This window comes from Scyliorhinus torazame, chromosome X (assembly GCF_047496885.1).
Source record: "Scyliorhinus torazame isolate Kashiwa2021f chromosome X, sScyTor2.1, whole genome shotgun sequence".
Lineage (NCBI taxonomy): Eukaryota > Metazoa > Chordata > Chondrichthyes > Carcharhiniformes > Scyliorhinidae > Scyliorhinus > Scyliorhinus torazame.
The window spans coordinates 38,661,902-38,674,853 of record NC_092738.1 but is presented as its reverse complement, the minus strand read 5'-3'; the positions used below and the strand labels follow the sequence as shown (position 1 = coordinate 38,674,853).

Genomic DNA, 12,952 nt, shown 5'->3' with positions numbered 1-12,952 from the left:
CTCTACACTGTCCCCATCAAACACTCCCAGGACAGGTACAGCACGGTGTTAGATACTGAGTAAAGCTCCCTCTACATTGTCCCCATCAAACACTCCCAGGACAGGTACAGCACGGTGTTAGATACTGAGTAAAGCTCCCTCTACATTGTCCCCATCAAACACTCCCAGGACAGGTACAACACGGGGTTAGATACAGAGTAAAGCTCCCTCTACACTGTCCCCATCAAGCACTCCCTGGACAGGTACAGCACGGGGTTAGATACAGAGTAAAGCTACCTCTACATTGTCCCCATCAAACACTCCCAGGACAGGTACAGCACGGTGTTAGATACTGAGTAAAGCTCCCTCTACATTGTCCCCATCAAACACTCCCAGGACAGGTACAGCACGGGGTTAGATACAGAGTAAAGCTCCCTCTACACTGTCCCCATCAAACACTCCCAGGACAGGTACAGCACGGTGTTAGATACTGAGTAAAGCTCCCTCTACATTGTCCCCATCAAACACTCCCAGGACAGGTACAGCACGGGGTTAGATACAGAGTAAAGCTCCCTCTAAACTGTCCCCATCAAACACTCCCAGGACAGGTACAGCACGGGGTTAGATACAGAGTAAAGCTCCCTCTACACTGTCCCCATCAAACACTCCCAGGACAGGTACAGCACGGTGTTAGATACAGAGTAAAGCTCCCTCTACACTGTCCCCATCAAACACTCCCAGGACAGGTACAGCACGGGGTTAGATACAGAGTAAAGCTCCCTCTACACTGTCCCCATCAAACACTCCCAGGACAGGTACAGCACGGGGTTAGATACAGAGTAAAGCTCCCTCGACACTGTCCCCATCAAACACTCCCAGGACAGGTACAGCACGGGGTTAGATACAGAGTAAAGCTCCCTCTACACTGTCCCCATCAAACACTCCCAGGACAGGTACAGCACGCGGTTAGGCACAGAGTAAAGCTCCCTCTACACTGTCCCCATCAAACACTCCCAGGACAGGTACAGCACGGGGTTAGATTCAGAGTAAAGCTCCCTCTACACTGTCCCCATCAAACACTCCCAGGACAGGTACAGCACGGGGTTAGTTACAGAGTAAAGCTCCCTCTACACTGTCCCCATCAAACACTCCCAGGACAGGTACAGCACGGGGTTAGATACAGAGTAAAGCTCCCTCTATACTGTCCCCATCAAACACTCCCAGGACAGGTACAGCACGGGGTTAGATACAGAGTAAAGCTCCCTCTACACTGTCCCCATCAAACACTCCCAGGACAGGTACAGCACGGGGTTAGATACAGAGTAAAGCTCCCTCTACACTGTCCCCATCAAACACTCCCTGGACAGGTACAGCACGGGGTTAGATACAGAGTAAAGCTCCCTCTACACTGTCCCCATCAAACACTCCCAGGACAGGTACAGCACGGGGTTAGATACAGAGTAAAGCTCCCTCTACACTGTCCCCATCAAACACTCCCTGGACAGGTACAGCACGGGGTTAGATACAGAGTAAAGCTCCCTCTACACTGTCCCCATCAAACACTCCCAGGACAGGTACAGCACGGGGTTAGATACAGAGTAAAGCTCCCTCTACACTGTCCCCATCAAACACTCCCAGGACAGGTACAGCACGGGGTTAGATACAGAGTAAAGCTCCCTCTACACTGTCCCCATCAAACACTCCCTGGACAGGTACAGCACGGGATTAGATACAGAGTAAAGCTCCCTCTACACTGTCCCCATCAAACACTCCCAGGACAGGTACAGCACAGGGTTAGATACAGAGTAAAGCTCCCTCTACACTGTCCCCATCAAACACTCCCAGGACAGGTACAGCACGGGGTTAGATACAGAGTAAAGCTCCCTCTACACTGTTCCCATCAAACACTCCCTGGACAGGTACAGCACGGGATTAGATACAGAGTAAAGCTCCCTCTACACTGTCCCCATCAAACACTCCCAGGACAGGTACAGCACAGGGTTAGATACAGAGTAAAGCTCCCTCTACACTGTCCCCATCAAACACTCCCAGGACAGGTACAGCACGGTGTTAGATACTGAGTAAAGCTCCCTCTACACTGTCCCCATCAAACACTCCCAGGACAGGTACAGCACGGTGTTAGATACTGAGTAAAGCTACCTCTACATTGTCCCCATCAAACACTCCCAGGACAGGTACAGCACGGTGTTAGATACTGAGTAAAGCTCCCTCTACATTGTCCCCATCAAACACTCCCAGGACAGGTACATCACGGGGTTAGATACAGAGTAAAGCTCCCTCTACACTGTCCCCATCAAGCACTCCCTGGACAGGTACAGCACGGGGTTAGATACAGAGTAAAGCTACCTCTACATTGTCCCCATCAAACACTCCCAGGACAGGTACAGCACGGTGTTAGATACTGAGTAAAGCTCCCTCTACATTGTCCCCATCAAACACTCCCAGGACAGGTACAGCACGGGGTTAGATACAGAGTAAAGCTCCCTCTACACTGTCCCCATCAAACACTCCCAGGACAGGTACAGCACGGTGTTAGATACTGAGTAAAGCTCCCTCTACATTGTCCCCATCAAACACTCCCAGGACAGGTACAGCACGGGGTTAGATACAGAGTAAAGCTCCCTCTAAACTGTCCCCATCAAACAGTCCCAGGACAGGTACAGCACGGGGTTAGATACAGAGTAAAGCTCCCTCTACACTGTCCCCATCAAACACTCCCAGGACAGGTACAGCACGGTGTTAGATACAGAGTAAAGCTCCCTCTACACTGTCCCCATCAAACACTCCCAGGACAGGTACAGCACGGGGTTAGATACAGAGTAAAGCTCCCTCGACACTGTCCCCATCAAACACTCCCAGGACAGGTACAGCACGGGGTTAGATACAGAGTAAAGCTCCCTCTACACTGTCCCCATCAAACACTCCCAGGACAGGTACAGCACGCGGTTAGGCACAGAGTAAAGCTCCCTCTACACTGTCCCCATCAAACACTCCCAGGACAGGTACAGCACGGGGTTAGATTCAGAGTAAAGCTCCCTCTACACTGTCCCCATCAAACACTCCCAGGACAGGTACAGCACGGGGTTAGTTACAGAGTAAAGCTCCCTCTACACTGTCCCCATCAAACACTCCCAGGACAGGTACAGCACGGGGTTAGATACAGAGTAAAGCTCCCTCTATACTGTCCCCATCAAACACTCCCAGGACAGGTACAGCACGGGGTTAGATACAGAGTAAAGCTCCCTCTCCACTGTCCCCATCAAACACTCCCAGGACAGGTACAGCACGGGGTTTGATACAGAGTAAAGCTCCCTCTACACTGTCCCCATCAAACACTCCCTGGACAGGTACAGCACGGGGTTAGATACAGAGTAAAGCTCCCTCTACACTGTCCCCATCAAACACTCCCAGGACAGGTACAGCACGGGGTTAGATACAGAGTAAAGCTCCCTCTACACTGTCCCCATCAAACACTCCCTGGACAGGTACAGCACGGGGTTAGATACAGAGTAAAGCTCCCTCTACACTGTCCCCATCAAACACTCCCAGGACAGGTACAGCACGGGGTTAGATACAGAGTAAAGCTCCCTCTACACTGTCCCCATCAAACACTCCCAGGACAGGTACAGCACGGGGTTAGATACAGAGTAAAGCTCCCTCTACACTGTCCCCATCAAACACTCCCTGGACAGGTACAGCACGGGATTAGATACAGAGTAAAGCTCCCTCTACACTGTCCCCATCAAACACTCCCAGGACAGGTACAGCACAGGGTTAGATACAGAGTAAAGCTCCCTCTACACTGTCCCCATCAAACACTCCCAGGACAGGTACAGCACGGGGTTAGATACAGAGTAAAGCTCCCTCTACACTGTCCCCATCAAACACTCCCTGGACAGGTACAGCACGGGATTAGATACAGAGTAACGCTCCCTCTACACTGTCCCCATCAAACACTCCCAGGACAGGTACAGCACAGGGTTAGATACAGAGTAAAGCTCCCTCTACACTGTCCCCATCAAACACTCCCAGGACAGGTACAGCACGGGGTTAGATACAGAGTAAAGCTCCCTCTACACTGTCCCCATCAAACACTCCCAGGACAGGTACAGCACGGGGTGAGATACAGAGTAAAGCTCCCTCTACACTGTCCCCATCAAACACTCCCAGGACAGGTACAGCACGGGGTTAGATACAGAGTAAAGCTCCCTCTACACTGTCCCCATCAAACACTCCCAGGACAGGTACAGCATGGGGTGAGATACAGAGTAAAGCTCCCTCTACACTGTCCCCATCAAACACTCCCAGGACAAATACAGCACGTAGTTAGATACAGAGTAAAGCTCCCTCTATACTGTCCCCATCAAACACTCCCAGGACAGGTACAGCACGGGGTTAGATACAGAGTAAAGCTCCCTCTACACTGTCCCCATCAGACACTCCCAGGACAGGTACAGCACGGGGTGAGATACAGAGTAAAGCTCCCTCTACACTGTCCCCATCAAACACTCCCAGGACAGGTACAGCACGGAGTTAGATACAGAGTAAAGCTCCCTCTATACTGTCCCCATCAAACACTCCCAGGACAGGGACAGCACGGGGTTAGATACAGAGTAAAGCTCCCTCTACACTGTCCCCATCAAACACTCCCAGGAAAGGTACAGCACGGGGTTAGATACAGAGTAAAGCTCCCTCTACACTGTCCCCATCAAACACTCCCAGGACAGGTACAGCACGGGGTTAGATACAGAGTAAAGCTCCCCCTACAATGTCCCCATCAAACACTCCCAGGACAGGTACAGCACGGGGTTAGATACAGAGTAAAGCTCCCTCTACACTGTCCCCATCAAACACTCCCAGGACAGGCACAGCACACGGTTAGATACAGGGTAAAGCTCCCTCTACACTGTCCCCATCAAACACTCCCAGGACAGGGACAGCACGGGGTTAGATACAGAGTAAAGCTCCCTCTACACTGTCCCCATCAAACACTCCCAGGAAAGGTACAGCACGGGGTTAGATACAGAGTAAAGCTCCCTCTACACTGTCCCCCTCAAACACTCCCAGGACAGGTACAGCACGGGGTTAGATACAGAGTAAAGCTCCCTTTGCACTGTCCCCATCAAACACTCCCAGAACAGGTACAGCACGGGGTTAGATACAGAGTAAAGCTCCCTCTACATTGTCCCCATCAAACACTCGCAAGACAGGTACGGCACGGGGTTAGATACAGAGTAAAGCTCCTTCTACACTGCCCCCATGAAACACTCCCAGGACAGGTACAGCACGGGGTTAGATACAGAGTAAAGCTCCCTCTACACTGTCCCCATCAAACACTCCCAGGACGGCTACAGCACGGGGTTAGATGCAGAGTAAAGCTCCCTCTACACTGTCCCCATCAAACACTCCCAGGACAGGTACAGCACGGGGTTAGATACAGAGTCAAGCTCCCTCTACACTGTTCCCATCAAACACTCCCAGGACAGGTACAGCACGGGGTTAGATACAGAGTAAAGCTCCCTCTACATTGTCCCCATCAAACACTCCCAAGACAGGTACGGCACGGGGTTAGATACAGAGTAAAGCTCCCTCTACACTGCCCCCATGAAACACTCCCAGGACAGGTACAGCACGGGGTTAGATACAGAGTAAAGCTCCCTCTACACTGTCCCCATCAAACACTCCCAGGACGGGTACAGCACGGGGTTAGATACAGAGTAAAGCTCCCTCTACACTGTCCCCATCAAACACTCCCAGGACAGGTACAGCACAGGGTTAGATACAGAGTAAAGCTCCCTCTACACTGTCCCCATCAAACACTCCCAGGACAGGAACAGCACGGGGTTAGATACAGAGTAAAGCTCCCTCTACACTGTCCCCATCAAACACTCCCAGGACAGGCACAGCACGGGGTTAGATACAGAGTAAAGCTCCCTCTACACTGTCCCCATCAAACACTCCCAGAACAGGTACAGCACGGGGTTAGATACAGAGTAAAGCTCCCTCTACACTGTTCCCATCAAACACTCCCAGGACAGGTACAGCACGGGGTTAGATACAGAATAAAGCTCCCTCTACACTGTTCCCACCAAACACTCCCAGGACAGGTACAGCACTGGGTTAGATACAGAGTAAAGCTCCCTCTACACTGTCCCCATCAAACACTCCCAGGACAGGTACAGCACGGGGTTAGATACTGAGTAAAGCTTCCTCTACACTGTCCCCATCAAACACTCCCAGGACAGGTACAGCACGGGGTTAGATACAGAGTAAAGCTCCCTCTTCACGGTCCCCATCAAACAATCCCAGAACAGGTACAGCACGGGTTTAGATACAGAGTAAAGCTCCCTCTACATTCTACACTAAATTAAAAAAACTGAGCATTGGTAACTAATTAAACATAATTACTTAATTATAATTTAGAGGGATAGCTAAGCCAGAGATCGGAGAGTACTATATTTAGCTTTCGCATTTCTATTAGAAATCTAGTTCCAGGAAACAGATAGTTAACAGTAACTTTGAATTTTTTTTTTTAAATACAAAAAAAAAAATTTTTTTTAAATTTAAATTTTAATTTATTGACGCAATGTCAGTTAGCGGGGTTCTGTGCTCTGACTGTGAGATGTGGCAGGTCCGGGAGGCTTCCAGCGTCCCGGATGGCTTCATCTGCAGAAAGTGCACCCAACTGCATCTCCTCACAGACCGCATGGTTCGGTTGGAGCGGCAATTGGATGCACTTAGGAGCATGCAGGTGGCGGAAAGCATCATAGATTGCAGTTATGTAGATGTGGTCACACCCAAGGTGCAGGCAGAGAAATGGGTGACCACCAGAAAGGGCAGGCAGTCAGTGCAGGAATCCCCTGTGGTTGTCCCCCTCTCGAACAGATATACCCCTTTGGATACTGTCGGGGGGGAAAGCCTATCAGGGGAAAACAGCAGCAGCCAGAGCAGTGGCATCATGGCTGGCTCTGATGTTCAGAAGGGAGGGTCAAAGCGCAGAAGAGTAATAGTAATAGGGGACTCTATAGTCAGGGGCACAGATAGGCGCTTCTGTGGACGTGAAAGAGACTCCAGGATGGTATGTTGCCTCCCTGGTGCCAGGGTCCAGGATGTCTCCGAACGGGTAGAGGGCATCCTGAAGGGGGAGGGCAAACAGGCAGAGGTCGTTGTACATATTGGTACTAACGACATAGGCAGGAAGGGGCATGAGGTCCTGCAGCAGGAGTTCAGGGAGCTAGGCAGAAAGTTAAAAGACAGGGCCTCGAGGGTTATAATCTCGGGATTACTCCCTGTGCCACGTACCAGTGAGGCTAGGAATAGGAAGATAGAGCAGCTCAATACGTGGCTAAACAGCTGGTGTAGGAGGGAGGGTTTCCATTATCTGGACCACTGGGAGCTCTTCCGGGGCAGGTGTGACCTGTATAAGAAGGACGGGTTGCATCTAAACCGGAGAGGCATAAATATCCTGGCCGCGAAGTTTGCTAGTGTCACACGGGAGGGTTTAAACTAGTATGGCAGGGGGGTGGGCACGGGAGCAATAGGTCCCTCAATATTGAGGGAGAACTAGGGAATAGGGACAGTGTGGCTCTGAGGCAGAGCAGACAGGGAGAAGTTGCTGAACACAGCGGGTCTGGTGGCCTGAAGTGCGCATGTTTTAATGCAAGAAGTATTACGGGTAAGGCAGATGAACTTAGAGCTTGGATTAGTACTTGGAACTATGATGTTGTTGCCATTACAGAGACCTGGTTGAGGGAAGGGCAGGATTGGCAGCTAAACGTTCCAGGATTTACATGTTTCAGGCAGGATAGAGGGGGATGTAAAAGGGGAGGCGGAGTTGCGCTACTGGTTCGGGAGAATATCACAGCTGTACTGCGAGAGGACACCTCAGAGGGCAGTGAGGCTATATGGGTAGAGATCAGGAATAAGAAGGGTGCAGTCACAATGTTGGGGGTTTACTACAGGCCTCCCAACAGCCAGCGGGAGATAGAGGAGCAGATAGGTAGACAGATTTTGGAAAAGAGTAAAAACACCAGGGTTGTGGTGATGGGAGACTTCAACTTCCCCAATATTGACTGGGACTCACTTAGTGCCAGGGGCTTAGACGGGGTGGAGTTTGTAAGGAGCATCCAGGAGGGCTTCTTAAAACAATATGTAGACAGTCCAACTAGGGAAGGGGCGGTGCTGGACCTGGTATTGGGGAATGAGCCCGGCCAGGTGGTAGATGTTTCAGTAGGGGAGCATTTCGGTAACAGTGACCACAATTCAGTAAGTTTTAAAGTACTGGTGGACAAGGATAAGAGTGGTCCTAGGATGAATGTGCTAAATTGGGGGAAGGCTAATTATAACAATATTAGGCGGGAACTGAAGAACATAGATTGGGGGCGGATGTTTGAGGGCAAATCAACATCTGACATGTGGGAGGCTTTCAAGTGGCAGTTGAAAGGAATTCAGGACCGGCATGTTCCTGTGAGGAAGAAGGATAAATACGGCAATTTTCGGGAACCTTGGATGACGAGAGATATTGTAGGCCTCGTCAAAAAGAAAAAGGAGGCATTTGTCAGGGCTAAAAGGCTGGGAACAGACGAAGCCCGCGTGGAATATAAGGAAAGTAGGAAGGAACTTAAGCAAGGAGTCAGGAGGGCTAGAAGGGGTCACGAAAAGTCATTGGCAAATAGGGTTAAGGAAAATCCCAAAGCTTTTTACACGTACATAAAAAGCAAAAGGGTAGCCAGGGAAAGGGTTGGCCCACTGAAGGATAGGCAAGGGAATCTATGTGTGGAGCCAGAGGAAATGGGCGAGGTACTAAATGAATACTTTGCATCAGTATTCACCAAAGAGAAGAAATTGGTCAATGTTGGGTCTGGAGAAGGGTGTGTAGATAGCTTGGGTCACATTGAGATCCAAAAAGAAGAGGTGTTGGGTGTCTTAAAAAATATTAAGGTAGATAAGTCCCCAGGGCCTGATGGGATCTACCCCAGAATACTGAAGGAGGCTGGAGAGGAAATTGCTGAGGCCTTGACAGAAATCTTTGGATCCTCGCTGTCTTCAGGGGATGTCCCGGAGGACTGGAGAATAGCCAATGTTGTTCCTCTGTTTAAGAAGGGTAGCAAGGATAATCCCGGGAACTACAGGCCGGTGAGCCTTACTTCAGTGGTAGGGAAATTACTGGAGAGAATTCTTCGAGACAGGATCTACTCCCATTTGGAAGCAAATGGACGTATTAGTGAGAGGCAGCACGGTTTTGTGAAGGGGAAGTCGTGTCTCACTAACTTGATAGAGTTTTTCGAGGAGGTCACTAAGATGATTGATGCAGGTAGGGCAGTGGATGTTGTCTATATGGACTTCAGTAAGGCCTTTGACAAGGTCCCTCATGGTAGACTAGTACAAAAGGTGAAGTCACACGGGATCAGGGGTGAGCTGGCAAGGTGGATACAGAACTGACTAGGCCATAGAAGGCAGAGAGTAGCAATGGAAGGATGCTTTTCTAATTGGAGGGCTGTGACCAGTGGTGTTCCACAGGGATCAGTGCTGGGACCTTTGCTCTTTGTAGTATATATAAATGATTTGGAGGAAAATGTAACTGGTCTGATTAGTATGTTTGCAGACGACACAAAGGTTGGTGGAATTGCGGATAGCGATGAGGACTGTCGGAGGATACAGCAGGATTTAGATTGTTTGGAGACTTGGGCGGAGAGGTGGCAGATGGAGTTTAATCCGGACAAATGTGAGGTAATGCATTTTGGAAGGTCTAATGCAGGTAGGGAATATACGGTGAATGGTAGAACCCTCAAGAGTATTGAAAGTCAAAGAGATCTAGGAGTACAGGTCCACAGGTCATTGAAAGGGGCAACACAGGTGGAGAAGGTAGTCAAGAAGGCAGACGGCATGCTTGCCTTCATTGGCCGGGGCATTGAGTATAAGAATTGGCAAGTCATGTTGCAGCTGTATAGAACCTTAGTTAGGCCACACTTGGAGTATAGTGTTCAATTCTGGTCGCCACACTACCAGAAGGATGTGGAGGCTTCAGAGAGGGTGCAGAAGAGATTTACCAGAATGTTGCCTGGTATGGAGGGCATTAGCTATGAGGAGCGGTTGAATAAACTCGGTTTGTTCTCACTAGAACGAAGGAGGTTGAGGGGAGACCTGATAGAGGTCTACAAAATTATGAGGGGCATAGACAGAGTGGATAGTCAGAGGCTTTTCCCCAGGGTAGAGGGGTCAATTACTAGGGGGCATAGGTTGAAGGTGAGAGGGGCAAGGTTTAGAGTAGATGTACGAGGCAAGTTTTTTACACAGAGGGTAGTGGGTGCCTGGAACTCGCTGCCGGAGGAGGTGGTGGAAGCAGGGACGATAGTGACATTTAAGGGGCATCTTGACAGATACATGAATAGGATGGGAATAGAGGGATACGGACCCAGGAAGTGTAGAAGATTGTAGTTTAGTCGGGCAGCATGGTCGGCACGGGCTTGGAGGGCCGAAGGGCCTGTTCCTGTGCTGTACTTTTCTTTGTTCTTGTTCTTTGTACACTGTCCCCATCAAACACTCCCAGGACAGGTACAGCACGGGGTTAGATACAGAGTAAAGCTCCTTCTACACTGTCCCCATCAAACACTCCCAGGACAGGTACAGCACGAGGTTAGATACAGAGTAACGCCCCTCTACATTGTCCCCATCAAACACTCCCAGGACAGGTACAGCATGGGGTTAGATACAGAGTAAAGCTCCCTCTACACTGTCCCCATCAAACACTCCCAGGACAGGTACAGCACGGGGTTAGATACTGAGTAAAGCTCCCTCTACACTGTCCCCATCAAACACTCCCAAGACAGGTACAGCACGGAGTTAGATACAGAGTAAAGCTCCCTCTACACTGTCCCCATCAAACACTCCCAGAACAGGTACAGCAAGGGGTTAGATACAGAGTAAAGCTCCCTCTACACTGTCCCCATCAAACACTCCCAGGACAGGTACAGCATGGGGTTAGATACAGAGTAAAGCTCCCTCTACACTGTCCCCATCAAACACTCCCAGGACAGGTACAGCACGGGGTTAGATACAGAGTAAAGCTCCCTCTACACTGTCCCCATCAAACACTCCCAGGACAGGTACAGCACGGTGTTAGATACTGAGTAAAGCTCCCTCTACACTGTCCCCATCAAACACTCCCAAGACAGGTACAGCACGGAGTTAGATACAGAGTAAAGCTCCCTCTACACTGTCCCCATCAAACACTCCCAGAACAGGTACAGCACGGGGTTAGATACAGAGTAAAGCTCCTTCTACACTGTCCCCATCAAACACTCCCAGGACAGGTACAGCACGGGGTTAGATACAGAGTAAAGCTCCCTCTACACTGTCCCCATCAAACACTCCCAGGACAGGGACAGCACGGGGTTAGATACAGAGTAAAGCTCCCTCTACACTGTCCCCATCAAACACTCCCAGGAAAGGTACAGCACGGGGTTAGATACAGAGTAAAGCTCCCTCTACACTGTCCCCATCAAACACTCCCAGGACAGGTACAGCACGGGGTTAGATACAGAGTAAAGCTCCCCCTACACTGTCCCCATCAAACACTCCCAGGACAGGTACAGCACGGGGTTAGATACAGAGTAAAGCTCCCTCTACACTGTCCCCATCAAACACTCCCAGGACAGGCACAGCACACGGTTAGATACAGGGTAAAGCTCCCTCTACACTGTCCCCATCAAACACTCCCAGGACAGGGACAGCACGGGGTTAGATACAGAGTAAAGCTCCCTCTACACTGTCCCCATCAAACACTCCCAGGAAAGGTACAGCACGGGGTTAGATACAGAGTAAAGCTCCCTCTACACTGTCCCCCTCAAACACTCCCAGGACAGGTACAGCACGGGGTTAGATACAGAGTAAAGCTCCCTTTGCACTGTCCCCATCAAACACTCCCAGAACAGGTACAGCACGGGGTTAGATACAGAGTAAAGCTCCCTCTACATTGTCCCCATCAAACACTCGCAAGACAGGTACGGCACGGGGTTAGATACAGAGTAAAGCTCCTTCTACACTGCCCCCATGAAACACTCCCAGGACAGGTACAGCACGGGGTTAGATACAGAGTAAAGCTCCCTCTACACTGTCCCCATCAAACACTCCCAGGACGGCTACAGCACGGGGTTAGATGCAGAGTAAAGCTCCCTCTACACTGTCCCCATCAAACACTCCCAGGACAGGTACAGCACGGGGTTAGATACAGAGTCAAGCTCCCTCTACACTGTTCCCATCAAACACTCCCAGGACAGGTACAGCACGGGGTTAGATACAGAGTAAAGCTCCCTCTACATTGTCCCCATCAAACACTCCCAAGACAGGTACGGCACGGGGTTAGATACAGAGTAAAGCTCCCTCTACACTGCCCCCATGAAACACTCCCAGGACAGGTACAGCACGGGGTTAGATACAGAGTAAAGCTCCCTCTACACTGTCCCCATCAAACACTCCCAGGACGGGTACAGCACGGGGTTAGATACAGAGTAAAGCTCCCTCTACACTGTCCCCATCAAACACTCCCAGGACAGGTACAGCACAGGGTTAGATACAGAGTAAAGCTCCCTCTACACTGTCCCCATCAAACACTCCCAGGACAGGAACAGCACGGGGTTAGATACAGAGTAAAGCTCCCTCTACACTGTCCCCATCAAACACTCCCAGGACAGGCACAGCACGGGGTTAGATACAGAGTAAAGCTCCCTCTACACTGTCCCCATCAAACACTCCCAGGACAGGTACAGCACGGGGTTAGATACTGAGTAAAGCTTCCTCTACACTGTCCCCATCAAACACTCCCAGGACAGGTACAGCACGGGGTTAGATACAGAGTAAAGCTCCCTCTTCACGGTCCCCATCAAACACTCCCAGAACAGGTACAGCACGGGGTTAGATACAGAGTAAAGCTCCCTCTACATTCTACACTAAA

At 50.4% G+C, this 12,952-nt stretch overlaps 1 protein-coding gene across 2 annotated transcripts in view; it reads right to left on the bottom strand.

Moving 5' to 3' along the window:
- The window catches only part of LOC140405330 (uncharacterized), a 280,714-nt gene that overhangs the window by 54,534 nt on the left and 213,228 nt on the right, over positions 1 to 12,952 (bottom strand). The gene's annotated exons all lie outside the window — the stretch shown is intronic.